This window comes from Charadrius vociferus, unplaced genomic scaffold, assembly GCF_000708025.1.
Source record: "Charadrius vociferus isolate BGI_N301 unplaced genomic scaffold, ASM70802v2 scaffold30, whole genome shotgun sequence".
Lineage (NCBI taxonomy): Eukaryota > Metazoa > Chordata > Aves > Charadriiformes > Charadriidae > Charadrius > Charadrius vociferus.
The window spans coordinates 1799437-1826955 of NW_009646636.1; the positions used below are offsets into that span (position 1 = coordinate 1799437).

The 27519-nt window shown below is 37.3% G+C and overlaps 1 pseudogene; it reads right to left on the reverse strand.

Moving 5' to 3' along the window:
* Positions 1–8323: 8323 nt before the first annotated feature.
* LOC104289909 lies at positions 8324–11133 on the reverse strand (annotated as a pseudogene).
* Between the last annotated feature and the right edge of the window lie 16386 nt (positions 11134–27519).

Genomic DNA, 27519 nt, shown 5'->3' on the forward strand with positions numbered 1-27519 from the left:
TTTTCTTTCTGTCCCTCCTGTTATATTTTTACACTTTCTCATGCTGCTGTCTTTTTCACTATCTTATTCCATAAGCTGCCTCTCACAGCATGTTGCTGAGCTGGACAAAGATATTTTCATCACCATGTCTACACCTAATGTCCTAAAGTGATAGGAGATTGAAAGGAAAGGTGTGAGATAATTGCTCTGACCTATTTACTGCAGCCACCTGTCACTGCTATGCTTCTGCAGCAGTGTTGTCAGCAGCTTGAAATAAAATAATAGAAGTGGACTCATTACATTAAGAAGACTCAAAAAAAAAAAAAAGAAAGAAAACAGTTTGCATTCATTGAAATATGGGAATTAGTGATGATATAAGTGAAGTAGTGAAGCCTGTATGTCCATCTAGGAACTGGAATCTATGCTTTAACTATAGGCTGTTAAGTTTCTGCTATCTCATTAAATAAATTACTCTTTTATTTAAAAATGCGCTTGTCACAGTGGGGATATAATGAAGCTTAAAATCCTGAATACTAATTATTTTGTTAGTTAAACAATGCTATTTGCAGAGGGTCTAATGTAATAAATAGGTGATGAAAACTTACAAGTGATCAGTGCCATTGGACAGACATTCTCCAAAAAATACTTTTTAATATTGTTATATTTTATATTAGTTTGAATTCAATATATAACAGTGCTTTTGTGTCCATTCCCTTTTAACTAGAGCTAACTGTTGCCATTACATGTAGTGTGGTAATTCCTCCAATAGCTTAGCGCCATATAAACAATCGGTAAATGATTGTCCTTAAATAAGAGGTTATAACCAAGAAAGAAACAAGGAAAATCAAAATACCTCTTATTTTCTAGGATGCAACATAATGTCAATTATTCTTTATTCCACAGTAGTATATGCCTTCTGCTACATTTGAGTGGAGAGTTAAGGACGTAGGCTTCATAGAGAACTTAGCAATGAGCAGGGCTTGCTGTGAGTGAAAATCAATATAAATACAGTATGAAACAAGGCACACATTGATACATTGGCAGAGGTCAGCTGTAGACTGGCAAATCAGACAAGCAACAGGATGAGTAATTTCTCTAACATTTATCTATAACGAGTGATGAAATTGTTTTCTGAGCAGTGAAAATAGTGCAGCTTGATTTCCCATAGCTTTCTGTACTATGCTCCAATGACAGAACAAATTCAGCTCCCCTGATATGTCCTGTATCTATATTTTCCCTTTCAGTGTTTCTCACACTTGTCTATATTTTTTTCCTCTGACCTTGCACGCTCTGTTCTCAAGATACCTCAGACTTCCCCGTTCACCCATTAATTATCAGTTACATGAGAAGTGGTATATGTTGATCCATTTGTTATTTTTTGGCTGGTAAGAGGCCAAACAGAATGGAAAATTAATGAGCTGAAGCCTTTCTCAGACTGCAAGTATATGGGCCAGCCTTTCCTTTCCAGCCACCCAACTGATGAAACAGAAGATAAATTGTCTTTGAGAGTTCTACTCTTCTCAAATTTGGAAGAAATTGATCAATCATTTAAAAAAATATTGAGAAACAGATGGACAGATAGTTAACTTATGTAAGCTTAATTTTGTTAAGGACTTCACTAAAACTGAGTTTATCATAGTGGATTTTAAGGAAGGCAGTAAATATAAGAAGTCTTATTTTGTGCTTGTATAATGTCTTTACGATTTATGCATAATTGTTTAAAATTTAAAATAAAGCAATCAGCTGAACTGATTTTACTTAAGATTTGATAGCTATAGTGTAACTAAAACCTGATAATAGACTAAGTATAAGTATATATCGTCTTGTTCTATATTTATTAAAAAAAAAAAAAAAAAGAACAACCCTGAATATCAGAAATAGCTAGATGTAAAGTACAAACGATTCAGAGGTTTGGGGAAAGTTTTAATTAAGAATTTTAGGAAAAGTACAATTCTGAAATCTGTTCTTTGGTTAGTAGGAAAGAAAGGGAATGAGGGGGAAAAGTAACAAATAGCAAACTGGAAAAATCAAAATCAGACACTGGAAACTACAGACAGATTAAGGTTTCCTTTTAAAGAAGCACTAGTTAGGAAACCAGTCTGGACCAGCGGTCAGACCTCCTCTGACCACTAGTGATCAGACCTCCACTTCTCCATGGTGCATAGAGAGACTGTAGCCAATTTTTCCTATCAGCCTTGGATTCTTATCTTGTAGTAAGACACACTGTGCTCTGAATGTGCTTATCTCTGTTCGCTGATGGAAGACAACACTACTTACACCTCTGCTACCATTTTAGACAGCTAAATGAGGCTGCATAAATTCCATTCTACTTTTAGCAATTAATGAATCAAATAGCATCTGAGGGCCCTAATGTTAAGATTACTAGTGTCTCAAAATACCAGAAGTAACTAACAGTTATCAAATAATCACAGGAATATGTTAGCTGTATGAAATTTATGCAATGTTGTAAAATGGATTTTGGGGTATCTGACATTACTGTATTCATATACTACATTATACATCTAGGAACATCACTGTGACTTCACTTGCAATATGTCATGAATGTAAAGTACTGAATCCAAGTACAGCTGTTGGAATTATGTCAGACGATAACAGATCATAATGTGACACTAACTAAAACAACAAAGAAGATCCTTCGATTACAAATGCAAGACTGTCAGCTAGTTGTAGGGAGATGATCAGTTATCTACATATATTCCTACGGAGATTACTACTCTACTGCTGATAACATTTCTGGAGTACCTGTCTTTATTCAATGACTCACTACTTGTTTTTTAAACATGCCAAATGCCCTTGAAATTAACCTTTTGGGGAGCATTGTTCAAAACAGCAATAATCACAGAAGACACAATTGAGTCAAATCAGGTTAAAAAAATAATAATGACCAGTGAGAGCAAAATAACACTCAGCACATTAAACAAAAATTTGCCATCAGTTCTCTGCAAGCGGATAATTTGTTTTGCACGCATATTTTGTTAATGTAAGATAGGACAACACATTAACAAGTACTAATGTCGAATGATATTACAGTCAAAGGGGATTACAGCCGTGTAATCACCTGTAGACATTTATGTGAAAACTTGTAGTCTCAGAGGACTCTTAAAGGAAGGATACATTTAAAGATGCACTTATGGATCCTTTTCTGGAAGGCTGCCCAAAAACCAGGAAGCAAGAGAGGCCTGTAGAAACTTTTAATAAATGTGAAGAACAGGTCAGCCATAGTAGTTCCCTGTCTTATGATCTTCAGGTACTTCAGTCTCGTACCCAATATTCGATAGAAAATTTACTTTAAGATGGTCTATGTTGTTACATACTGTAAAACAGTTTTTACTTCCTCTGAATGAAGCAGGAGGGCAGAAAAGAATGGAAAAAGAAGATCTGAAAGTTCAGAAACCCCTGATTACGTTACATATAGTACTATGCAGGTGAAGCTTTTGCATGGAGTGCACTAGTGCATAAATGTGCTTTTATATTTCTTGTTACATTTTAATGATGAACATAGATTTTTTTCTCGGTGTACTAGTGGTCTTCAATTTAAAACAAATGAACAAAACCAAAATTTCTTCAAAAGTTGCAACTAAAAATATATCTTCATAGCTGAGACATCACTTACATAGTTTCCTGTTTTATTGTTTTCATCAGCTACATCATGTCTGTAATATTTTCAGTTAATTTCTTTGCTGCATATTGAAGTAGAAAAATGCAACAGTAAACGTTTCATACCGTAAAAAAGCATAGGCCATAAAGGCAGCAGCTGTAAAACATGACATTAAGCATCTTTTACATCACTGTGTGCTCAGCAAAAGTCATTTTGTAGCAAATGTTTCTAAAGTTATTAGCTTACAGCACAAAAAATTTGGCTCATTGGGTTTAAGACCAAAGAAAAAGAACACTTATCTCAACAGCAACTGGACCAAGGAAACGGAATACTTCTCTGAACATCAACTGGATTGGTTGTTAGGAGATCAAGAAGAGTGTTCTGAAGGAAAAGCAGTACACAGACTTCTAATATGACCTACTACTGTTTAAAGGGGCAATTTTGCAAACAAGATTTCATTAAACAAGAGGCAGCAACAGCTTGATTACTATCTGTGCTCGTTTGGATGGAAGATAATTTTAATGGTTTTGAAGGTTTGTTGGACTCTACTGATTTAAACACCCTCACAGTAAAGAAAGATTTGCTGAATATATATGAGATGCAGACTTACAATGCAGTGGATGCTCAAGGTCCTGAAGGAAATGAAAGGTAAGCAGCTGAGGGAATTTGGATGATCTACACACCTGAATGGTGTTGGTAGTAGCTACAGTAAAACTGAAAAGTTATGAACAATTTATTAATCAATTAAACACTTTCCCTAAAGCCCTAACATATGCTGTAGCCACATTACAGCCTCACTGCTGCCGTGTTACACCATCACTGCTAGGCACAAATCTATTCTGAGGTGTTTTTCAGGCAAGAGGCAAAAGAAATATGGCCTCCAGTGAGATGTAATAGCAGTTTGGTAGTACTAAAGGATTCTCATCAAGCTGTTTCTGAATGTGTTGGTTTAAACAAAACCCCAAGTTTCTACCTGTCTTGCAGAAGAGACCCCATATATATGCTTATAATACAACAAAGATGACAGTACACGATGCAAAAGGGGCTATGCTGGACAATGCACAATTGTCAGATATTAGATAACAAGTCTACAGGATGCCATAGCACTCTCATCTTAAAAAAAGGATTGTGTGTCCATTCATGAACTTAACTCCGGTATCATTACGTGTGGAATCACAGTCCTGAGTAAAGGCAAGGTTTCGTGTGAATATCCCACATAGAAGCAGGACGGAAAGAGCCCCTGAGAGGTAAAAGAGGAGTGATAGTCTTTGTGTATTAGTCTTTGCTTAAAGTTTGGCACTGCTAGAGATCACAGAACTGTGGTATAGTTGAGATTGGAAGGAACCTCTGGAGGTCATTGTGTCCAACCTCCCTGCCTGAGCAAAGCCACTTACAGAAAGCTGCCCAGGATTGTGTCTAGAACAGTTTTTTGATATATCTAAGGAGGGAGACTCCAAAACTTCCCTTGGCAATCTGTGCCAGTGCTCGCTTACCCTCCCAGTTAAAAACTCTTCCCTGATATTCAGAGACACTCTACAGTGCTTCAGTTTGTGCCCATTTTCTCTGGTCCTGTCACTGGGTACCACTGAAAAGAGACTGGTTCCTTCTTCCTTGAACCCTCCCTTCAGGTGTTTACAGGACATCAGTGAGATCCCCCTGAGACTTCTCTTCTTCAGGCTAAACAGTTCCAGGTCTCAGTCTTTTCTCATAGAAGAGACGCTCCAGTGCCCTCATCATCTTAATGTCCTTTGCTGGCCTCTCTCCAGTACGTCCATGTAGTGGGGAGCCCAGAACAGGAGACAGTACTCGAGGTGTGGCCTCACCAGCACTGAGTAACATCACAATATACAGTAACATTTGCTTCTTATGAAAATAAACCCACAAAATTCAAAATCTAAACCCAAAAGTGTTCCAGATTTATTTATTTTTCTGAGGATACTATAGAAAAAACAAAACCAAAACCAAAACAACCCACAAACCATGACAGTCGTCAAACACATTTCTTAGTAGAATGTTTTAATATTTAGGTATCATAGTGAGGACTGCAGAATCTACATATAAAATAAAAGATTCTGTGCTGCATTTTCTATGGAAGATTAAAACAAGGACAGAAGCTTATATAAAGGAAGGAAGAGATATAGGCTGACAATGTTAAACTTATCTATAATATTTTTCAGTTGTTCTGATTAATACTTTATTGTTGATTGTTTGACAGATATTTATGTTATGATGTGGCATGCATTTTAACAAAATACCATGCTTGGCTATGTTGCACTCAAAATCTTGTAATGGGTAAAAAAGGAACACATCTATATGGAGCCATTGTTATTTCAATTCACTTTTAGCAGCCTAATAGTTCAAATCACCTAATGCATAGAGAAAAGCCTCATTAATAAGGCAGTTTAAAATGTTTTACATAAAGGTTCTACTATCTGTTTCTGTTCTATGTGCACGCCTTTTGGTCTAATGCTGATGGTGCTTGTCTTCTTCAAACAGAGACATGGCAGGGTGTAACAGTGAGTTGTTGGGGTCCCAGACTCATGAGGAGGAGTGGAATGTTCATGGTGGTGCCACCTTCTTGCTCATTCTTGGGTCATCCTAGGACTATTTTAGTGTGTTTTCATATTCCTGTCTGCTCTCTCCACCTTGGTTCCCAGCTGAAGTATGACAGTTGCTCCCCAGATTTCCTGCACTACATATGCACATGTAAGATACATATTTATGCATATCTTTTCTATAATCTATTCACATTTATAGTTTGATGTCAATGGATCCCATTCTAAGAAGTAAAAGTGACTTCGGCTCTCTGAAAGCAATATTAATAAAAGTGGTGATCCATGTATCTTCAAAGATCTGGTTTAAGTCAATTTCTTCATCTTACCTGGAATTGAATGATAATTAAAAAAAAAAAAAAGACAAAGAAAGATTTTATCTCTTGAACTGTAACCCAGCCACAGAGCCATCCCTACTTTTCTGATAATACTTAATAATTTTTAATATTGACCCATATGCATCATCATTGAAAGCAGCACTGGACCTGCATATCATTTTACCCAATTCCTCTGCCATATGCTGTCATGGGAAAATTCACAACCAGAAGTTACTTCAGAAAATAATGTTTTTAACAATACAAATTACCTATTGCATGATAGTCCATATACATAATTTTTAGCCTTTCTCCACTGTACAGCTCAGGAAAAAAATACTTCAGAGATCTAACTCTTAGGTAAATTTTCAGCTTTTTGATGAATGTTAACACATGCATGGTGATTAAGTCACAGTTCTGTTGGCATTTACTAAATTTCTTGATTAACAGATGTTTTTAGACCCAAAGATCAGCTTCTTCATTCTCAGGCAGATAAAGTAATTAAAAAAAAAAAATGTTTGAAAAACACAGAGGCATTGACTGTTCTCTGCAATCAATAAACCATGATTTGTAGTCACAGACTTCTGAGTTTTTTGCATATCGCCTTGAAAGGCCCTCATGCAGAAAAAGTAAGTATTGACACTTTCTACTGATAACCGATAGAGCAGAAGGAACACCTCATGGTGTTTGCTGAAATTCTGCTGATCTGTATTGTATGTATCTGATGAAGTAATAAAGGTCTCTAATTCCTTATTCATAAAGTCCGATTTACCCCTATTATTATTGTCTTGTATTTATGGACTACAAATAGCAACATTTTGTAGGACTGTCAGTGAATGTGTAATACTAAGAAAGCCTTGTAGCTGAATAAGGCCAATGTACCAAAGTAGCCATTTTTTATTTAATGTACTGATAAACAACATGTACTCTAGAGTCTGTAAAGCAAAATTAAATATTTCAGGAATAAAAGTAGAAGTAAAAGTTTTAAAACATTCTTCCAAGCTTTTGGCTCCTTTGTACTCTGGCAAACACAAACTCTGATATTTATATTTTTAGTAGAAGTTCAGCTTAATAAACTATATGATTCCTAATAGAATCTCCTCTCCTGTTAAAACATATCTTTAGGTTAAAGATATCTGGATCTTCTATTAAGTGACTACTAATTTAAAAGCAGTTGGATTCACTTTTTTTCTTCTCCTTGAAGAATGAAGAATTCAGTGTCTTTTTATGACTGTGCAACTTTAAATGGTTTAATGGTTTACTTTCAGGGTGACAGAGCACTGGAACAGGCTGCCCAGAGAGGTTGTGGAGTCTCCTTCTCTGGAGATATTCAAAACCCGCTTGGATGTATTCCTGTGCAAGATGCTGTAGGTGAACCTGCTCTGATAGGGGCGTTGGACTAGATCTCCGAAGGTCCCTCCCAACCCTGATCATTCTGTGAATCTGTGATTCCATTTTAGAAATGATAGATATACGTATCTACCTCATCTTACCTCTCTCCCCTTATTCTTTCTCATACCTACCTCAAAGATCACAGTTAGCCCTAAAGATATCCCATATGGTACAGAGTTATCATAGTGTCTAATTTTTATATCATCTTTCTGCTCCTGCAGTGAAAGAATACCCTGGATGCTGTTTTTCACAGTGTATACCAAGTTCAGAGTTAGAGAAGTGCACCGGTAATCTAAAGCTCACTTAAAACTCACAGCCCCTTTATGTCATTGCTGTCTAATATATAAGACAGGAGAAAGACTAGAGGTATGAACTTAGTGTTTATGAGTTTCTAATAATTTATAGTTATCTGGAAGGAGAAATGTATGTGTACTTTTGCTTGCTTGCTTTCTAAGAATGGTGAGTTTCTAAAAGACATTGTTCATGATGTGAAAGTCAAATCCTTGCACTTTCTTGCAGAAGTCCAAACTTGACTTTTCAGAGTCGGCAGCCTCGGTTCCAGATGGAGCCTCTGGAAGCTGTGAATGTGCAGTTCTAGCAGCTCATTTTTTAAATGTAACAATAATGCTGATTTTAATGACCTACTATTACAACAGTGTGATTCTCAAAAAGGTGGAAGTCACTTACTCTCTGTTCAGATGTAGGCATACTACTTAAAATCATAGACATTTGTTAAAAAAGAACATGAATAGGAAGGAGGAGATTGGGCATCTTTTTGTACAGGAGATGGAATAATGCTGACATTCAACTGCATTTAACTTTAACACTGATCATTTCAAGTGCACTCTCAATGATGCTCCATACATGTTTAGGTGCAAACCGTAGGCTGGGTGGGAATTTTGTAACCATTTTAAGATTTTAAATGCCGGATATTTTTTTTTAATAGAAAAATCAAAGATGAAATAAACCTCCACATTTTTTCCCTATATTTTATTTTTTATTATACAGCATACAGTGAAATGTCTCTAAATGGAAATATAATTAGAAAAAAAAAAACATGACTCCAAAATAAATCTCAAATAATTTATGGAGAATAATAGACTTTAATATGCCTGAGAACACTGAAGTGGCTGTTTGAAAATTGGTTTTGACCATATTTCTGTTACCATTCTCCCCAATCAAAAAATAATGAATCTTCTACTGGTATAATCATAGAACCATAGAATCCCAGATTGGAAGGTATGTCAAGGATCATCTGGTCCAACTTTTCTTGGCAAAAGCACAGTCTAGGCAAGATGGAGATGGCCCAGCACCCTGTCCGTCTGAATCTTAAAAGTGTACAATGATGAGGAATCCACCACTTCCCTGGGGAGATTATTCCAGTGGCTGATTGTTCTCATCGTGAAAATTTTTTCTCTTATGTCTGATTGGAATGTCCCCAGGGGTAACTTGTACCCATTATCCCTCCTCTTTTCTGTGTGACACCTTGTAAAAAGGGAGTCTCCATCTTCTTTTTAGCAATCCTTTTAAATACTGGAACGAGGTGATAAGGTCTCCCCTAAGTATTCTTTTCTCAAGCCTTGTTCTCTCAGCCTTTCCTCATACGGCAGGCTTCCCAGTCATTTAATCATCTTTGTGGCCCTTCTCTGGACCCTCTCCAGCCTGTCTATATCTTTTTTGCATAGGGGGGACCAAACCTGAACACAGTATTCCAGGTGTGGCCTGACAAGTGCTGAGCAGAGTGGGATAATGACTTCTTTGGCTCTGTTGGTGATGCCCTTGCTGGTGCAACCCAGCATCCTGTTGGCTTTCTTTGGTGCAGCAGCACACTGTTCACTCATTGAGCTTGTTGTCCACCAGGACCTCCAGGTCCCTTTCCACAAAGCTGCTCCCCAGCCAGGTAGATCCCAGCCTGTGCTGCACTCCTGAATTATGTTTTCCTCAGTGCAAGGCCTTACACTTGTCCTTGTCGAACTTCATAAGGTTCTTGTTAGCCCCCTCTTCCAGCCTATCCAGGACTTACTGCAGGTTGGCTCTCCCTTCCAAAGTGTCCAATTCCCCACTCAGTTTGGTGTCATCAGCAAACTTTGTCAGGGTAAACTTGATCCCGTCATTCAGATCGCTTATGAAGATGTTAAACAGCGTTTGGACCAGTATTGGTCCCTGGGGGACCCCACTTGTGACAGGATGGCAGTTTGAAAAGGAGCTATTTACTACCACCCTCTGGGTGTGACCTGTCTGCCAGATCCCCACCCACCTCACAGGCCACTTGTCTAGATCATAATCCATCAATTTCTCTAGGAGGAGGCTGTAGGAAACCATACTGAAAGTCTTGGAAAAATCCAGGTAGAAAACATCTACCACTTACCCCACATCAACTGAGCAGGTTACATTGTCGTAGAAGGTAATCAGGTTTATCAAGCATGATTTGCCCTTGGTGACTCCAGGCTGGCTTCTCCCAACACCGCGGTTCATTTGACTTGCAATAGCCCCCAGGAGGATTCATTTCTTAACTTTGCCAGGAACTGAAGTTAGACTGATGGGCCTATAATTTCCTGGATCCTCCTTGAAGCCCTTCTTGTAGATGAGGGTGACAATAGATTTCTTCCAGTCTTCTGGGATGTCCCCTGGTCTCCACAACTTCTCACAGGTTATGGAGGGTGGCCTCTCAATGTCAGCCAGCCGTCTTAACACCCTCAGGTGGATATTGTCAGGGTCCATCATTTTGTAAGTGTCAAGCTCCTGTAATAGTTTACATACCAACTCTTTCTTCACTAATGGTGGTTCTGTGTTTGCATCATCCTGGCTTGCTGTTCCCAAGGCCTGGGACCCAACAGTGCTGATAATGACAGGGGTGAAGGAAGTGTTGAGAACCTCTGCCTTTTCTCCATTGTTGGTGACGAATTCACCTTGCCTTAATAACAGTGGGCCAATATTTTCCTTCTGTTTCTGCTTGTTGTTTATGTGCCCGAAGAACCCTTTCTTGTAGTTTTTGACATCTCTGACCAGTTTCAATTTGACCTGAGCTTTTGCTTTTCTAACTTGATCTCTGCATGCTTTGTCAATGCCCTTGTAGTTCTCAATGGGCCTACATCTGCTTTTCCCTTCTAAATGCTTCGCTTTTAGATTTGAGCAGACTCAGAGGCTCATAGTTAAGCCAAGGGGGTCTCTTGCTCTGCCTACTTCCCTTACCTTTAAAAGGTATGGGCTGGTTTTGTTCTTCCAGGAAAGCATTCTTGAAAAACTCCCAGCACTTGCTAGCTCCTTTATTCCCCATGGAAGCTTCTCATGGAATCCCTCCCAGCTGAGCTCTAAGAAAGCTGAAGTTTGCCGTTCTAATATCTAATATCTAAACTCTTTGTCTCAGTACTAACTTTATGTGTGCTCAGGAAGACCCCAAACTCCACAATACTGTGATCACTGCAGCCAAGGCTGTGACTAACCAAGATATTACAAAGCAGGTTTTCTTAGTTTGTGAGTAGCAAGTCCAGCAGTGCCTCATTCCTTTGGCACATCTAACATTTGTATGAGGAAGCAGTCCTTTACACATTCCAGGAACTTGATGGATGACATGTGAGCTGCTGTACTGTTCTTCCAACAGATGTCTGTGTAGTTGAAGTTACCCATAAGAACCAGGTTCTTCTATGCCTCTTAACTTTGCATATTTCAGAGGAACATAGATATTCCCAGCAATTTAAGTGTTACTTTAGGCACTTCAAAATCTTTTGATTTCCACCAAAAATATCATAAGATCATAGGATAATTTAAGTTCAAAGGACTTCAGGAGGTCTTTAGGCCAATTTCCCGCTGCAAGCAGGATCAGCTGTGAAGTCAAAGGAAGATGCCCAGGGCTGTATCTAGTTAGGTCTTGAAAACCTCTTCCCCTTCCAGGGTTGGAGACTGCACAACTCCTGGGGAAAACATGCTCTACTATCTTCACGGGGGTAAAGATTTTTTGTCATATCCAGTCTGAAATATTTTTGTTTCTGTTGTCTCTTGTCCTTCCACCATGCACCATTATGAAGAACCTGACTGTGTCTCCTTGATGACCTTCCCACAGGCACTGGGAGCTGCTGCCCCTGCAGCCTCCAGGCTGACCATGTCTTGGTTTCTCAACCTCTACTCACATGGCAAGTGTGCTAGCCCTGTTCATCCTGGTGACTCTTCCCTGGACCTGCACTCCAGCGGATCAATGCCTTTCTTGTTTGGTAGTAGGAGGGGTTGGCAAGGGATAGCAAGCAGCAAAATGGATGCAGTATTCCACATGTGGTCTAATAAGTGCTGAGCAGAAGGGATAGTCACCTCCCTTGCTCTACTGGCTGTGCTGCTTGTAAAACACCCCAGGATACTGTTGGCTTTGTTTCCTGCACTGGTACAGTGCCGATTCATGTTCAGCTTGCTGTCTACCGAGACCTGCGCATGCACAGAAAACTATCACAATGTTGATATGCTGCATAATATTTTCACTAAATATTTTTTGTAAATAAAGCTGTACAGGAAAAAAATACAATATATGTTTATAATTATTAAAAACAACCAAACCAACAAAAACAGTTGTGCGGGAAAGTGTCTATCAATAAAACTATTCAGACTCAGAACTAAGCTTCAGGTTTATGAAATTTACTGGAGAGATCAGTTATGTCTCATTGGGTCATCGCTTTTACTTCTGACTTATAATTTTACAGATTTTTCATATTACTATAGAGGTGGTTGTTGGTGGTTTTTGTGCTCTTTATATGGAACTCTATCATTCTGAATGATCTTGTTTTCCTTGAATCAGAAATATATGTCAAGTACTGATATATAGGTCTTCAAACAGAAAAGGTACCTTTAATAAAATGGAAACTGGATGACTAAAGTGCAAAAGAAAACAAACATTTTACATAAAGTCTATTTCCTGTACAAGGAACTGAGAAGCTGGAGATATTTTAACAGCATAATGACACGCTAAACTTTTGTTTAGCCTACCTAGAAATCTTCCCTGAACATGAGAAAAAAAACCTTTGAGTTTGGCCTTACTCTGCATCTTAATGTAAATTATATCAACAGTATTTATTTCTGAACTTCAGGGTTTACATTCAAAGGAATTCATACAACATTTATCTTCCTGAGTAAACAGTTCTTGCAGTCTACAGTGACCTCACACATGTTCATGGTAGTCAGTTATCTTTCTGTAAATTTTGTAAACTCTCCATTGTTTTATGGAGAACAAATAATTTAAAAAAAAAATAATTATGACTTAGTTGTCTTGCAGATGCCCATGAGTATTTTACATAATATGGCCTCTGAAGTCATCAGTTTTACTTGCATTAATTTTTCATTAAAATACTAAGAGATGTGGATGTTGCTACTAGGAGTATTCTACTCCATGTACTGTGTTCCAAGGGTTGGAAAAATAAGCTTATCACTGTGAAAATTTTGCTGTCCATGTACCGGATACGCTGTCTGTCATCACATTGCTTATTCAACAGGAAAAGGTACATACTACTTTTAATCTCCTGTTTTAATTGTCTCCTGTTTTAATTGAAGTCACATTGAAATCTCTATTGCAAATCAAAGGTCCTTTACTCTATATAATATTTTAATGATACCAATCCATATCGTTAACAGAAGAAAGAAAACATATTGAGTTTGTTCTTCGTGTGGGTACAAATTGACCCTCCTCTCCCTATTATTCTTTGTATTCATGCTTTTATTGAGCAACTTTTTTTTTTTCCTGCTCAGTGATCTAGACAGCATTAATAGAAAGCCAAAACCCAAACAAAACAAAACAAACAAACAAACAAACAAACAAAAAGTTTGTATTTATTTTGGAAAAATGATCATAGACTCAAAGATGGAACAGAGAAAAAACATCATGAGCCAGACATCTGGTAGGAGATTTTTTTTCTTGTTTTTTCCACATCTTTTTTATATAAATGCCTGATTATTGGCTAGTTCCCAAACAAAGTTTTGTCCAACTGCTATGGGCCAAAACGTGTCACAAGTACATAGAAACTGTTCTGGTCAGGTGCGTAATGAAAAAGAAAACTTTGGCTGAGGCCAGGAGAATGCTTTGGCAGCAATACATTATCTCTCTTGGTCCTTGAAAAATATGACATTTTCATTTTTCATTTCAATGTAGTATAATTCAATAGAGTCCAAATGCTTAGCAAAATATCAGATTGGACTAATGACCTCGTTCCATATTATTATTAAAGAATAGTGGCCTTCATCAGGGAGAATAAAGTTCAGATGACTCATTTAGAGAAGACCTTACAGGTGTTGAATACAACACTCAGTATTAAAAAGAGTATTAAAACCAAGATAACTCATGGACCAAAATGTTATCTGAAGACTGTTTCTCAATCTTTTCTGAACCAAGGCTTCATCTTGCATTCAGCAGCAATTTAAAGCTCTGCTCTTATGCAATCCTGCATGAAGACAGAGTTTATGAACTCTGTAAGTGTAGGTGACCTCTTTTTCTCTACCACCCTGAAGTATGAACTGACTGATTTGTATGAAAGTATTAGTTTGAGGATCCCGTGGTGTACATAAAATATAATGATGAATTGATAATCTATTTTATACATAGGAAATACAATCTGCTGAAGTGATGCCACACATAGGAAAACGCACCCTTGTCACTGATTCTGATAAATCTTTTATCAGTGTTAACCAGACAAAATTCCACTTAAGATGCTCAGTGCTCACTGGTTTGGAAAGTGGCACGAGACTGTAATTGTGTCTAATTTGTATGGCAATCAATATACAGAAAATTATGAAAGAGAACTGAAAATCTTAATCTGTTTACAGATACACATACATGCATCTTATATTGTCTTTTCTTCATATTTCGAGGTAGTAGACAAGGAGTTTATGAGAAAAGTTGTTGGGTTTTTTTGTTTTTTTTTTCTTTTTCTTTTCAATGCCTTGGTAATGAGATTTGCTACTAATTTTGACATTTTTATTTAATCTCTCGGATCTAATTCTTGTTATTACAGTTTTACCTTTTGCTGGCGTTGATAGTAATGAATGATTTGTATTAGTAGGTTTTCTGCATGCATGACATGTCCGGGTAGTTATATCCTTCCCTCTGTATACTTAGTCATTGGTTTCAATGTCACCTATCTTTTTGGTTTTTACAAATTACTGAAACAAAGAAGTTGCCTTTTCAGGAAAGCTAACTGCGGCTTGGTAATAAAGTTGCTCCATTAGCACTGCTAGTGTGTCACTGATTCTCACATGCGTAGCATTGCTATCCAGGTACTTGTTCAAATTTTAGTGGTACTATTTGTGTAAATAAATTCAAGTATATACTGCATTTTCTTGTAGAATAAGATCATAATGGAGGAAAAAGGCTTTTCTGGACAGGCAGAATTTGTTTTAAGAAGGCTTAGGCTTTTGTCCTTGGTTTACAAATAGCTTTGCAAAGCTAGCAGATCAACTGTTTGGTGCCCAATGGCAGGCTCATGCTACAAAATAACTGTTCATCCATTTCAAGGTTTAGAAAAGAACGCTAGGTGGTGGTCTAACACATCTCAGAACTTCTCTAAATTAACCTTTGTGTAAATATAGGCTGGGGGTTTTTTTGGTCTCAATTAATATCTATTCAGATAACATGCAATATTTCCAACAGAAAAGAAATTGAAACAATGACTGGTACTTTAGAATAGTGACTTCCCCATTTATCTACAGAGTAAGACTCTTGAAGATTCACATCCCATGTTTAATCAATGTAGACCTGACATCCTTATTATCTTCATTTAACTACAATATTTTCAATAGAATGCCAATGACATTGGGTGCACGTATTTTGAATGTACAGTGAACCTGATACAAAATCTCTATTATTTACACTAAATGAAATAATTGCAAAATACTAAATCTCCTTTCAGCCAAATCATAATAAGACAGGTAGTGAATATAATGTGTCATAATCACTGTCACATTTTGTAAAAAATGCTTGAAAGATCTTTGGGTACCCATTTATTATAAAGAAAAAAAAGCAGGTGACGCTGCACCACTGCCATGCTTTTGTAGGCATCCTCACAGGTAAAAGGTGATACCACATGTATGGTTGATCTGTGGTTAGGTGAACTTTAACATTTTAATTGAGGGATAGAATACTCTTGGAGAAGCATCCAGGAAGCTGTTAAGACAGGTGAATTTTCAAAGAAAAATGGATCAAAGCGAAAGGAGTACTTTTTACTGTAATACAAACACAAAACCTGACAGATCTACAGCCAATTGTTCTTTGGTAAACGGAATTTTTGCAGTTAAAAAAGCAGGATCAGGCCTTTTTCACAAGAAAGCATAGGATTTGACTTACTACTGCTGACTACATCACCTTTATATCTAACTTAGGAATGTGTGTATTCAAATCTAATTTTGTTTGTGAGTACTGTGATGTTAATGTTAATTTACTATTATTTTGGTGACTTATATACTATTTTCCTTTTATGTTTTTAACCTGAAGGTATTGATGCCCTAAGTTGTATAGCTTTCCAGCTATAAATCCTGATTCGCCTTCTATTTTTCGTTGTGCTGTTCATGATTCATCGGATTATCATTCCTCATGTCAATACTTTTATGTGAAAATGCCATTTTTACAGTGAATGATAGCTTTTATACATATGTAGATACACACATATACTTTGAGTGTAAGAGAAAAATAAAAGACGCTCTGAAGTTATAATTATCACACTTAGAAAACTACCTGAATATTTTATTCAAATAATCAAACTTTGTTTTGGCTTTACCCCTAGCAGCTTCATTTCCTTGGAGTCCCAACAGAGCAAATTTTTCATGGGATATTATTATTTATTATTGTTGTGAACAGTCTTGGCTGATGCAAGTTAATAATCTAAGTGCAAAACAAAAGGCAACAGGTGGGTATTATACAGCAGAAGCACAGAGAAAAAAGTCAATATTGATTACTATGATAAGCACTGATCACAGCATGTCAGATGCCCAACTATGCAAGAATGAATGCTTTAAAACTTGATTTTAAAATTAACTCTTTTTTTTTCACACCAACCGTATTGGATATAGCGTAATAGTTCAATTTCCATATTTTTAATGTAATCCATCTAAAATTAATTGTTCCAAATGAAGAAAAAAATAATAGCTTGAATGATTTCACAGATAAAAGAAAAAAGTGAAAAAGCTAGTAAAACTAAGTAAACAAAGGTGCTTTTAATTATACTTTACATTCTATTAATTCCATTATACTCAAATTATTGCCAAATGTAGACTTGTAACTACCATTCTATTTTGAAGTCATAAAGATGTAAATACATTACTCAAGTGGAATGTCACAGTTTGTAACAGGGAAAATAAATCAGCTTATTTATTTGGCTGTGTGCTTTTGTGTTTGATTCATGACCTCTTTCTCTTTAAGGAAATTTTTAAATAATCTGGAGATTTTGAAGGAAAATATTTTATTTCTTTTGCATTTAAAGAGAAAAATGTTAGTGCAAAATACTCTTTCATACACTCTATTATTTTGTGATTCAGGTTGTGAACTTGTTTCTTCAGAAAATTTTGAGATATTGCAAAGCCTCTCAGAGACTTGGTGAAAGATTTGTGCAAAGATTTTGTGGCTGCATCCTTCCAGCAAACTTGTCTCCCATGGGCCTCTGCACGGAGCAGGATCCCATCACAAGACATATGAGAAGGTCAGTGTCTTTTCTGAACCCAGTGCCCTCCTGAACAGTATGACCGGACATGCAACCATTGTATGGATTAGGGAGATTTGCATTCCCTTCATCTCTCATCATATGACATAGTGTGTGTTTATGCTCCTTTTCTGGGGATGTGGCTTGTACCAAGGTAACTCAGAGGTCAATATTAATGTGAAGGTAAGATCAGAAATCCATATTACGGTGCACTGACTTGTCAAGCAAGAGTCACAATTTTAATCAGTTTACAGCATGTCTAGATAAAACTGGTAGTTTTGAGGAGAGGAATGAGAACAGAAAATATAGTAATGCTCCAGAGATGAAATGTAAAACCTGACTACTGTACTCCTACATCTTGCATAGTGCTTTGCCAGAAGCTTGATGCCAACCTTATATGATAATGTCCAACCTATGTTATGCCTCCATCTGTGATATACCTGTCAGCGACACATGGAGTATGAGATTTGTGTGACTTTACCCATCTTAGAGACAAACATCCCGAACACATCACCTAGGTTCCCCCTAAGTCAAAGAAATGAGACAGGTAACTCCAAAAGGTAAGCTTTTCTATCCTATAGCAAGTGTCTAAGACAAATATGATTGTTTCTACGAGGTGCTTATCTATCTCTATTCATTAGTTTAGATAAGAAGACTGACATTCGGATACCTTACAGTAGAAAATATGAAACCCATCCTTAATTCTTAAGCACTCCAGGTGCACTTTGTTTGCTCTTGCACAGGTGCCCAGTGCCCTTTGAGATGCACTAAACCTTCTGCTACAATTGCCCTCAAAATCCCATATGATGCTTCCTAGCTCTGTGTAGATACCTCGAATGCTGTAGGCCATCACACATAGTGCTGCATGACTACTTGTTGGCAACTGAAAGGATCCTTTAAGGATCAGTGAGATGCAACTAGGGAACTACATAGAAGTTCCATGGCTCAAATATTCAATTCCCAGTTTTCACCACTGTGCCATTAAACAGCAAGGGCCCAAACTCTGTGTAGGCATGTTTTCATAGTTTTCACTGGCTTCACAGGGATTTGTTTGCAAGGATCTGAACACAAAGTTTGTGGCTTTCCTTTTTTTTTTTTTTTTTTTTTTTTTTTTTTTTTCCCCTGTAAGTATTGAGGACACTGAATCTATGGTTACTCTCCCAGTGTAGTCATTTTTTTAAAAGGGAAAGTTTTATTCCTCTTCCTTGCCAGCTGCATCTCCCTTCTGCTACTAAAATAGTCTGGGGTTTTCTTATTGTAGACATAGACATCTATATTTATATAAAAGAAAGCCAACCCCTTCAGCAAGTGTTCATGAAGTCTGTGTATCTGCAATAATTGTGCAGTCACTTGGCAGCGTTACACACACAGGGGTCAGGGCAGTTGTGGCAGCCCTGTCATACCTGCCGGGAGGAGAGGGGTGTCCATGGCAGGTGTGGGTTCCTCAGCCTGGACCCTTGCCTGGAGCTCTGAGGGGGCATTTTTCCCCCCGTACTCTCCCCTGACTCCTTCTGGGAGTCCCATAGTGGGACCCAAAGAACTCATTTCCCCTTGGTGGGCTCGTGGTTTTCCCCAGGCCAGTGGCAGCTCCAGTGGGATGGTGACAGAAGTGGCAGGGTGAGTGTTGACCAGCTCTAATTAGCTCCAACTGGCTTCAGCCAGCCAAGGCATCCTTGGCCCCCGAGAGTGACCCTCCCTGCCACTGCCAGGAACACAATGCCTGGGATTCTATTAGTGAAGGGAAAAAATCAGACTTACTGGGCTGAAACGTCTACTATCCACTTTGCATTTCATGAAGTAAACAGGTACTACAGAAACAGAGGAAACAGCTGTACAGTAATGCAAAAAGGAAGCTTCAGAAATGTGCATGAGAGGTACCTTGAACATCATAAATTATGCATCAGTGTCAGCACACTTGACTGCCTTACTAAAATACACAGGCATGTATGATAAAAAGAAGCATCAATCCTGAACAGTGACAATAAAATAACAAATTTAAGAAGCAAGTTTTCATACAATTTTACATGCAATTCAGATACAAATTCTTGAAACAGAAAAATTACTGCTGAATGTAACAAAACAAGATTAAGGGACATGCAATCCTTAGGAGACAACATCTTCGTGTGCACTCACAGTGAAATTACATTGGAGGTAATCCCAGAATTGTTCACTAGATACCTGACTGACTGGGAGACAGAGGCATTCAGAGTAGATATGCATTTTCACTTTCTTTATTCATCTTTATGTCCTTTTAGTGTTTTCCTTGATTTATTAAAAAAATCATGCCCTGATAGTAGTGAGTTGATGGGGACTGAAAAATAATGAGAAACTTTTATCAAAATTATTAATGAACTATGGATAGCTCATCAGACTATTAGGCCTTTGTCTTCTACAGATTTCAGCTGAATAGGAAAAGGAAAAAAAAATCTTCAATGACTGGGGTGAGCTGAAACATATATTATGCTTAGCTATACCAGAAGATAGCAAAATCCCCCAAACTTCCCTCTTTTCTCATGCCAAACTTCTTACTGCACAATATATGGGCATACATTTACGCATTCTCCTCTTCCCCACATAATCACATGTGATGATTCATGAAGGTCAGCTTTGAGCAATTAGTTGGTAGGACCAACATTTAGTTGGTAAGACCAACCTTTGGGTCTTCTTCAAAACATCCATTTAAACTAAATGACCCTGCTATATTTATTAACCACTGACACTGCATAGTCAGAAAGGAATTCCTTTTTTTTTTGTTTGAGATCCTCTAGTAAGCTGTCTGAATGGAAGGAAGGTATTCTGTCTTGTACAAAACCATGATGATCAGCCAAAATATCTGACCCAGAGGTGTTTCTCCTCTAGCACAAGGTCTCATAGAAACATAGAATCATAGAATGGTTTGGGTTGGAAGGCACCTTTAAAGGTCATCTAGTCCAACCACCCTGCAATAAGCAGAGGCATCTTCAACTAAATCAGGTTGCTCAGAGCCCTGTCTAACCTGACCTCAAATGTTTGCAGGGATGGGGCATCTACCACCTCTCTGGGCAATCTGTTCCAGTGTGAAACGTCCACTATCATTATAAAAAAATTTCTTCCTGATATCTAGCCTGAAGGTAGTGCTGCTGCAGGTGGAGGTGTCAAGAAGTTTTAGGGGCACATGGTAAATCACTGATGCACTGCAGAGTCAGTGTGGATAAGTTATAATTCAGACTACAAAAAAGGCATCAGGAATGACCTGGCCAAAAAATATGGCAAGCAAGGAACTGTGGAAAAGCTGAGAGTGCAGCAAAGAATGCCTTTACTTGCACTGAACCTAATTTAATGATAATGTAAACTGGAATTCTATAAGCCTCAGCATATTGGGGGGAGTGTGATGTGATGGTCAACTGCATTGGATATGCTCAAGATGGGTAGAAGAAATCAGTGTTTTATAACACCAAGGAGCTTATAAGCAGTGATTGATGGTTTAGGAGAGTGCAGAAAAAAGGAACAACAGGACAAACAACCAGAAAATAATTTCTTGACCTGACATCACCAAAGAATAACACCAGAACTTGAGAAGTAGCATTAAAACCTGGACTTCCCTAAGGGTTTGTATGAGATTTGATTAAACTTTGTTTAACCAAAGATTAGGTTATTTGTAGCAGACCCAGAGCTGATCTGCTCTATCTGTATAGTTTGTAAGTCCCATCTTGTAAGTCCCATTTGTACTTTGAAGTGATATGGTAAACTGCAATAGCTTCTTGCTTGCTTACACAAATTTCTTTTCCTACCACCTTTAAGGATCAGCTGGTGAGTAAGCTGAAAGTGCTCCCTCAGTCAGCCAGCCCTGTTGGTCACTGGCCATGGTCTTCATTTGGTGTGTGGTCATGCTGTTCCTGCACAGAAGGTGGGCTCAGCTGATGACTGGAAATGCTTGAAGCAGTTGGAAGACACTGTGAGAAGCAGGCGAAAAGGCAAAAGCAAAAGAAAGTTGCTGACAGTAAGTCTTAGTAACACACTGGGGTGAGGAAAATCAATACATTGGGCTTTAATGGCTTTCATTATTCTCCTGCCTGCACAGCGGCAGCATGTCTAGTAAGAATTAGGTTCTCCATCCTGAAGTGGTTTCAGGGATGGATGCTTCTCATGTATCCCTTACCATAGCTCCAGTCTCATGTAACGTTCCTCATCCATCAAGTCTATGGTATAGTACTGGAAAATCAGAGCATCAGAAATGCACAAAAGAAAATAAAGATACAGCTAAAAATAGCAAAGTTAATTTAAAAAGGATTGTTCCTCACTGCTGAATTCTCATTGATAATATTTTAACAAGCAGATATGTAACAAAAGATGAGTCAAATACTGAAAAAATAGTATAAGTAAGACTCTGAAAAAAACCCATAATTTATAGATTTACACATATTGCAAGTAGCTATTAAAATATATGAGAATGACCAGGAAGAAGCTTTAAATTAAAAAAATAAACAAGAAACCCCCAAAATAAAATGTAGGAAATAAAAAGAAACAATGTTTTTTAAAATATGTCTAATAATCTGAATGTTGATATATACAAAGCCAGAAGTCACTGTAAACCTTATGCTTTTAAAAATTTTGCTAAAAACTGGTATAATTAAAATTATCATTCTCTCTATACATACAAAATTTCAGAAAAAATAAGTAAAAAAAGATTTTTTTGCTGCAAGATCTTAAAAATCATAGTTTCAAAACTTAAGAAGTTTAAATAAGTTTGAATAATAATTTTGCACTGATATAATTTTTTCTTTTTACAGGTCTTTCTAAATTAAAGAGAACTTTTCCATTAAGGAAAGTACTTAGCTATGTGACTCGTAAGGAAGATGTATGGGACAACAGTGGTAACATCTGAATACGAGATTTTAAAAGAATATAAACTAGGGATAATATGAAATGTTCAAAATACATACAAGAAAAATATTATTTTTCCCCAATATTCTCTTTTAAACACTGTAGTTTCTTTTCATACTTCACTGATTGCATAATGTGACAGCATGCTTATTATCCTTTAGATATCAAGAAGCACTTAAAGGATGGACCTCTTGTATACTTAGAAATATTAAGGAATAGAAGTGTTCATAATAGAGGTTAAAGCAGTTACATTCAAATCTATGGCTTTATGTTCACGGTCACTATGGTAAAAGTTTTTATACTTGGGATATAGACTAATGGTGAAAATCATTCAAGTGTGTAGAAGCAAAATGGTTCTTGGGTGCAGAAGAAAAGAAGTGTTGCTCTTCGCAGGTTAAACTTTGGCCAGAAACTTTTGTCACTAGATGCCTGAAATGAGAGAATTCATTCTACTTTCTACTGAGACTGTTCAAGAGAGTAACATATTCTTGTGCCTTGCGTATGTCCTTTTCCAATGCAGAGATCCAAGTGATGAAAAATATTACCCTTGAGGCATTTCTGCCAACTCAGATATCCTCACTGAGAGATTCCTAAGAATTTATAAAGTTGAGAAGAAAAAACAGATCAGCTTTAGGTGTGTTAACTAAGCTGTGTCAAAAATCTGCAGTGCTGCTCCCTAGACATTCATGTTGAGGCAGCACATCATCACTTCTTTCTTAGTTATTTGCCAGAGTTTCTTTCTGAAGAAAATGAGAGCAAAATATTACTCACACTTCATAATATTTACATGCATGGAATAGTATCTCATTTCAACACACAATAGGGTTACAGTCAGTGTACATAGAAAAGGCAGGAAAATGAGAAGTGCTCCTAGGTCCCTCATTTAGAAATTTGTAGCTGGAGAGTTATGAATAGGAATGTCCTTGCAGACAGTGAGCTTGAGGTTATACAAGTGCCAAGTATTTGCTCAGTTATTAAATGGCTGTCCTGTTCTTCAAAGGGCTGGACACTGAACACAATGTGACATCAGAACCTTGAGAATCACGCACCTGTACATAAATGAAGATGCACAGTTGAATTGAATTACAACTGCATAAATGATGTTCATTGGAAACGTTAATTGAATTAAAAGAATGAAAATCTGTTAAAAAAAAAAAAAAAGCTTTGAAATTTTTTTCCTTCTTTTCCAACTGTACTTAGAGTCAGTGGCCAGGAACTAGGTTGTGCAGTGAGAGTAAGGTGTCTCTCAGATAATTAAAAGCAGTAGAAGGAGATGTAGTCTGTGCAGAGAACTGTTATCAGAAGGCTGCTGGAATACTGGCAAGATAACAGGACTTACTCGGAACAGACAAAAAAAAGAATATGATGCAGAAAATGGATTATAAATTTTATGATAAGATGATTAAGAAACAATCAATTCAGTTTATTGAACAGAAGACCTGGAAGTGATTGAGTACTGGTGTAAAAGAGATTGGTAATGCAGGGGTTTTCAATAGTCTCCAGTGGACAGACAAATATGCACAGACTCAAAACTTAAGTTAGGTAGATTCAGTTTTGAATGAAACTGCAAATTTGTAAATGAAAAGGTAATCTATTTTCACATAAATTGCTTAAGAAAAGTGGTTTGTTTTTTTTTTTTAATTAAGTGAGATTTAGAAAAAGAAGAAATTAACTGGGAAATCTTTTTAAAATATAATGTCTGTTTCCGATCCAGAAGTTTTTAGAGGTTTGGTGGTCGCTTTGTAGCCCTGAACTATATAAAATTTATGACACAAATTGAAAACCCAACTAAACATAATTTTAGATAATAGATTTTGGCCTAATTCTGTTTGGCCTAAAACTGTTTCACTCTGAAGCATACTCCGCGTGTAAAAGAATATCTGGAAGTGTCATTTATCAGGAGATCTGTTGTCTTCATTTTATTAAAAAAAAAAAAAAAAGTTTTATGACTGCAGGGCTGCAGAAGAAATATAGTCTGGGGCCAAGGGGAGAGGGAAGTGAATTGTTCACAATCAGCAGAATTCTTACCCAAATTCTAATGGAAAAGGCATACTTGTGCTATCCCATTGTCTACAGTTTCTGCCCTTGTTTTGCACTGTGTATCCTGCCAGAGATAATAGGATTGAAAAGTTCTTTCTCAGAATGTAATTTGAATAATGTAATGACAGCCCATAAGAGAGAACTTGATCTGAAGAATCTTTAACATGGATGATGAAGCAAAACCTTGGACCTTAAGCTTAATTTGAAAATGTTTGTGAGGAAAAAAAAATCTTCATAAACCGAGCAGTACAGTGGGGAATGACTTAGGAAGAAAAATGTGTATTCACTCACAAAGAGACTGATTTTTAATTAGTCATCTCCAAAAATCCTTCTTAATTTGGATAACCTTAGTTGGCCTCATTTCTGTAATTCGTGCTCCTTATTCCATGCTGTATTCATTCAGTGTTGGCTTCAGGCATGGGAAATGTTAGGAAGTTAGTTAGGGCAGCAGACTGACAGGGTAACAAAGTGAATACAGATCAGTTGCATACTTCAGCTGTATGAAAGTAAAAGAAGTTGCAGTTGCTGCTCATGAAAGTGTGGGATTGAACAATGTATGCTACTGTTGAAAGGAGAAACAAAAACAAAACAGGAGAAAAGAAGAAAAGAGAGTAAAGGGACTTCTAAAGTTTTTCCCTACTGATAGCCCTTGCACAATCCTGCTCTTCAGGGGTCCAGGGGCCTGTCTTAACTCCTCATCATATATTTTTCCCTTCTTCCCTTCCCTTCCCTTCCCTTCCCTTCCCTTCCCTTCCCTTCCCTTCCCTTCCCTTCCCTTCCCTTCCCTTCCCTTCCCTTCCCTTCTTGCACAATCCTGCTCTTCAGGGGTCCAGGGGCCTGTCTTAACTCCTCATCATATATTTTTCCCTTCTTCCCTTCCCTTCCCTTCCCTTCCCTTCCCTTCCTTTTCCCTTTTTACCTCCATGTTCTTCAGAAACAACCTGGCTTCTGCTCCTTTTGGTGCAGTAAAATTTACTTTTGTTCACACAGCTGAGAAACTAACTCAGATCTTCCTTAGTTGTTCATTTAATCAGCTTTGTATGGATGACTTGATCTGTCCTAGCTTTTCCGTTTCCCGCTACTTTATTTATATATCTTATGAAGTAACCAAGGGGCTCTGAGCTGACCACTGACTGAATTTATGATGGATAGTTTTGTGAAAATATTCAGCTCATTGCTTACCAGAAATCAAAGAAGAAAACAGAAGTTGGGAATTGCTGGTAAGAACATCATTGAGCTATTTTATACATAATGTACACCCAGACCTTGATTGCTCTTCTCTCTTTGGGTCCCATTATTTCAAAGCATATAGAAATGAGAAAGTACAAAAAAAGGTATGAAAATGACGGGATTTCTCCTGTAAAGGTACAGATACACAGCCTACCAGTGACAACAGTGGGATAGATACCTCATTTAGAAAACCATTGTCATGGGCAAGCTGTGTATCTGTACAGCTTCTCTGCATTACATAATTGGATTGGTTCCATCTATAGCTTGCTAAAACAGAAGATCGCACTGAATGCAGCTCTGGTAAATGTATTTGTAAATTCTAATAGGTTGGTTTTTTTTAGGTCCTGTATATATTGCTTAGGACCACAGCTAATCTTCTTTTGAAATTCTTGGTGTACCATTCCAAAACCTGTTACCCAGGTTTGTGATACAAACTGTATAGACTGGCTGACTGGCTGTATAGACTACCCTTCCTGTTTTGCACTCATGTCTTCATCTTTATTCTTACTCTACATTCCTAGTTTTTCCTACTCTCCATCACAAAATCATATATGTCAAAAAAGTGTATGTATAATCTTGGCATGAGCCAACTCATTCCATTAAAGACAATCTGGGCTCTGCATCTTTAAGCCATAAGTGAATTACATTGAATATATATTTTTATTCTGTGTTGTTTATTCGCCATCATCTCCCAAAATATACATTTCCAAGAATGACCTTTTGTCTTACTTGCCTTATATTTTCCCAGGATAAAACTGCATTCGGTAGTAACTTTCAATTTATTTTCCTAATGAACAAATGAAAAAGGTTACTAAATCAACCATTAATTCATCTAAATTGCCATTATAATCAGGGACAATTCAGCCAATGCAGTTGTTGATTCTGGGAGCTGTTCTGTCCAGATGTAAATACCTTTTCCCGGATGAGCTGGATTGCTCTCTAGTCTCCACTGTCAGTACTGAGAAGGATCTTGATCTACTTGCCTAAATATGGGCTTCCAGTATTATTTGTGATGTCTTAGGGTGTCTGGGACATCTGCAGAGGTCCAGAAGGTATGATTCAGGGAGATCTGCACCCTATGGACCAGCAGCCAGAGGCCAGAGAGGATACCCTGAGCCATCTTGTCATGGAGTTGTTTACATTTAGGTAACTGATTCTTCCCTTAGCTCCTCACTGAATTGTAATAAAAGCTTAGACACCTTTGCACACAAGTATCTTAAACCTTAGACAAAGACTTTTAGTGTGATTTGGGAGGCTGTAAGGTATTTTATATGCCCTCCACCTGGTGTTCCAGATGGTTGTGGTTCTCCTGTAGTTTCTGTGTCAAGTCTGCCAACCTCGTGCAGGTACTCTGGATTTCTTTTAGTGTCTCATATTGTACTAGATGCTTAATCTTAACTACTGAATGAATTAGTTTAGTAAATTAATATTCCATACAAATTAAAGGATTTAGTGCTGCACCTGTTCTTTAGTGGGCTGTCTCAAATGTTTTGAAGGAAGATTAACAAGAAAAGAGGGCAATGAATAGGTATGAAGAAATCTTTTCACTTTTACTCCAGTCTCAAATTTTTCACTTGTAGTGATTGTTTCATAAGCTGATGAGTGAGAGTAATATATCTTCTAAATCATAATGTAAAATGAGACAAGCTTCTTTTTTTTTTTTTTTTTTTCCTTCTTTTTTACCAGTAATTAATTCTTTCTTGTATGTATGGTACGCTGCTTGCATTCACCTTCATTTAGATTTGATGCTGGCCTGTTTACTACAGCTTTATTCAAATCCAACTGCTCTTGGTATTTTTCATGTTATTATACAGAGGAATCAATTTAAGCACACATAAAATCTGCTGGAACACCTGCCACCCCCAACACCA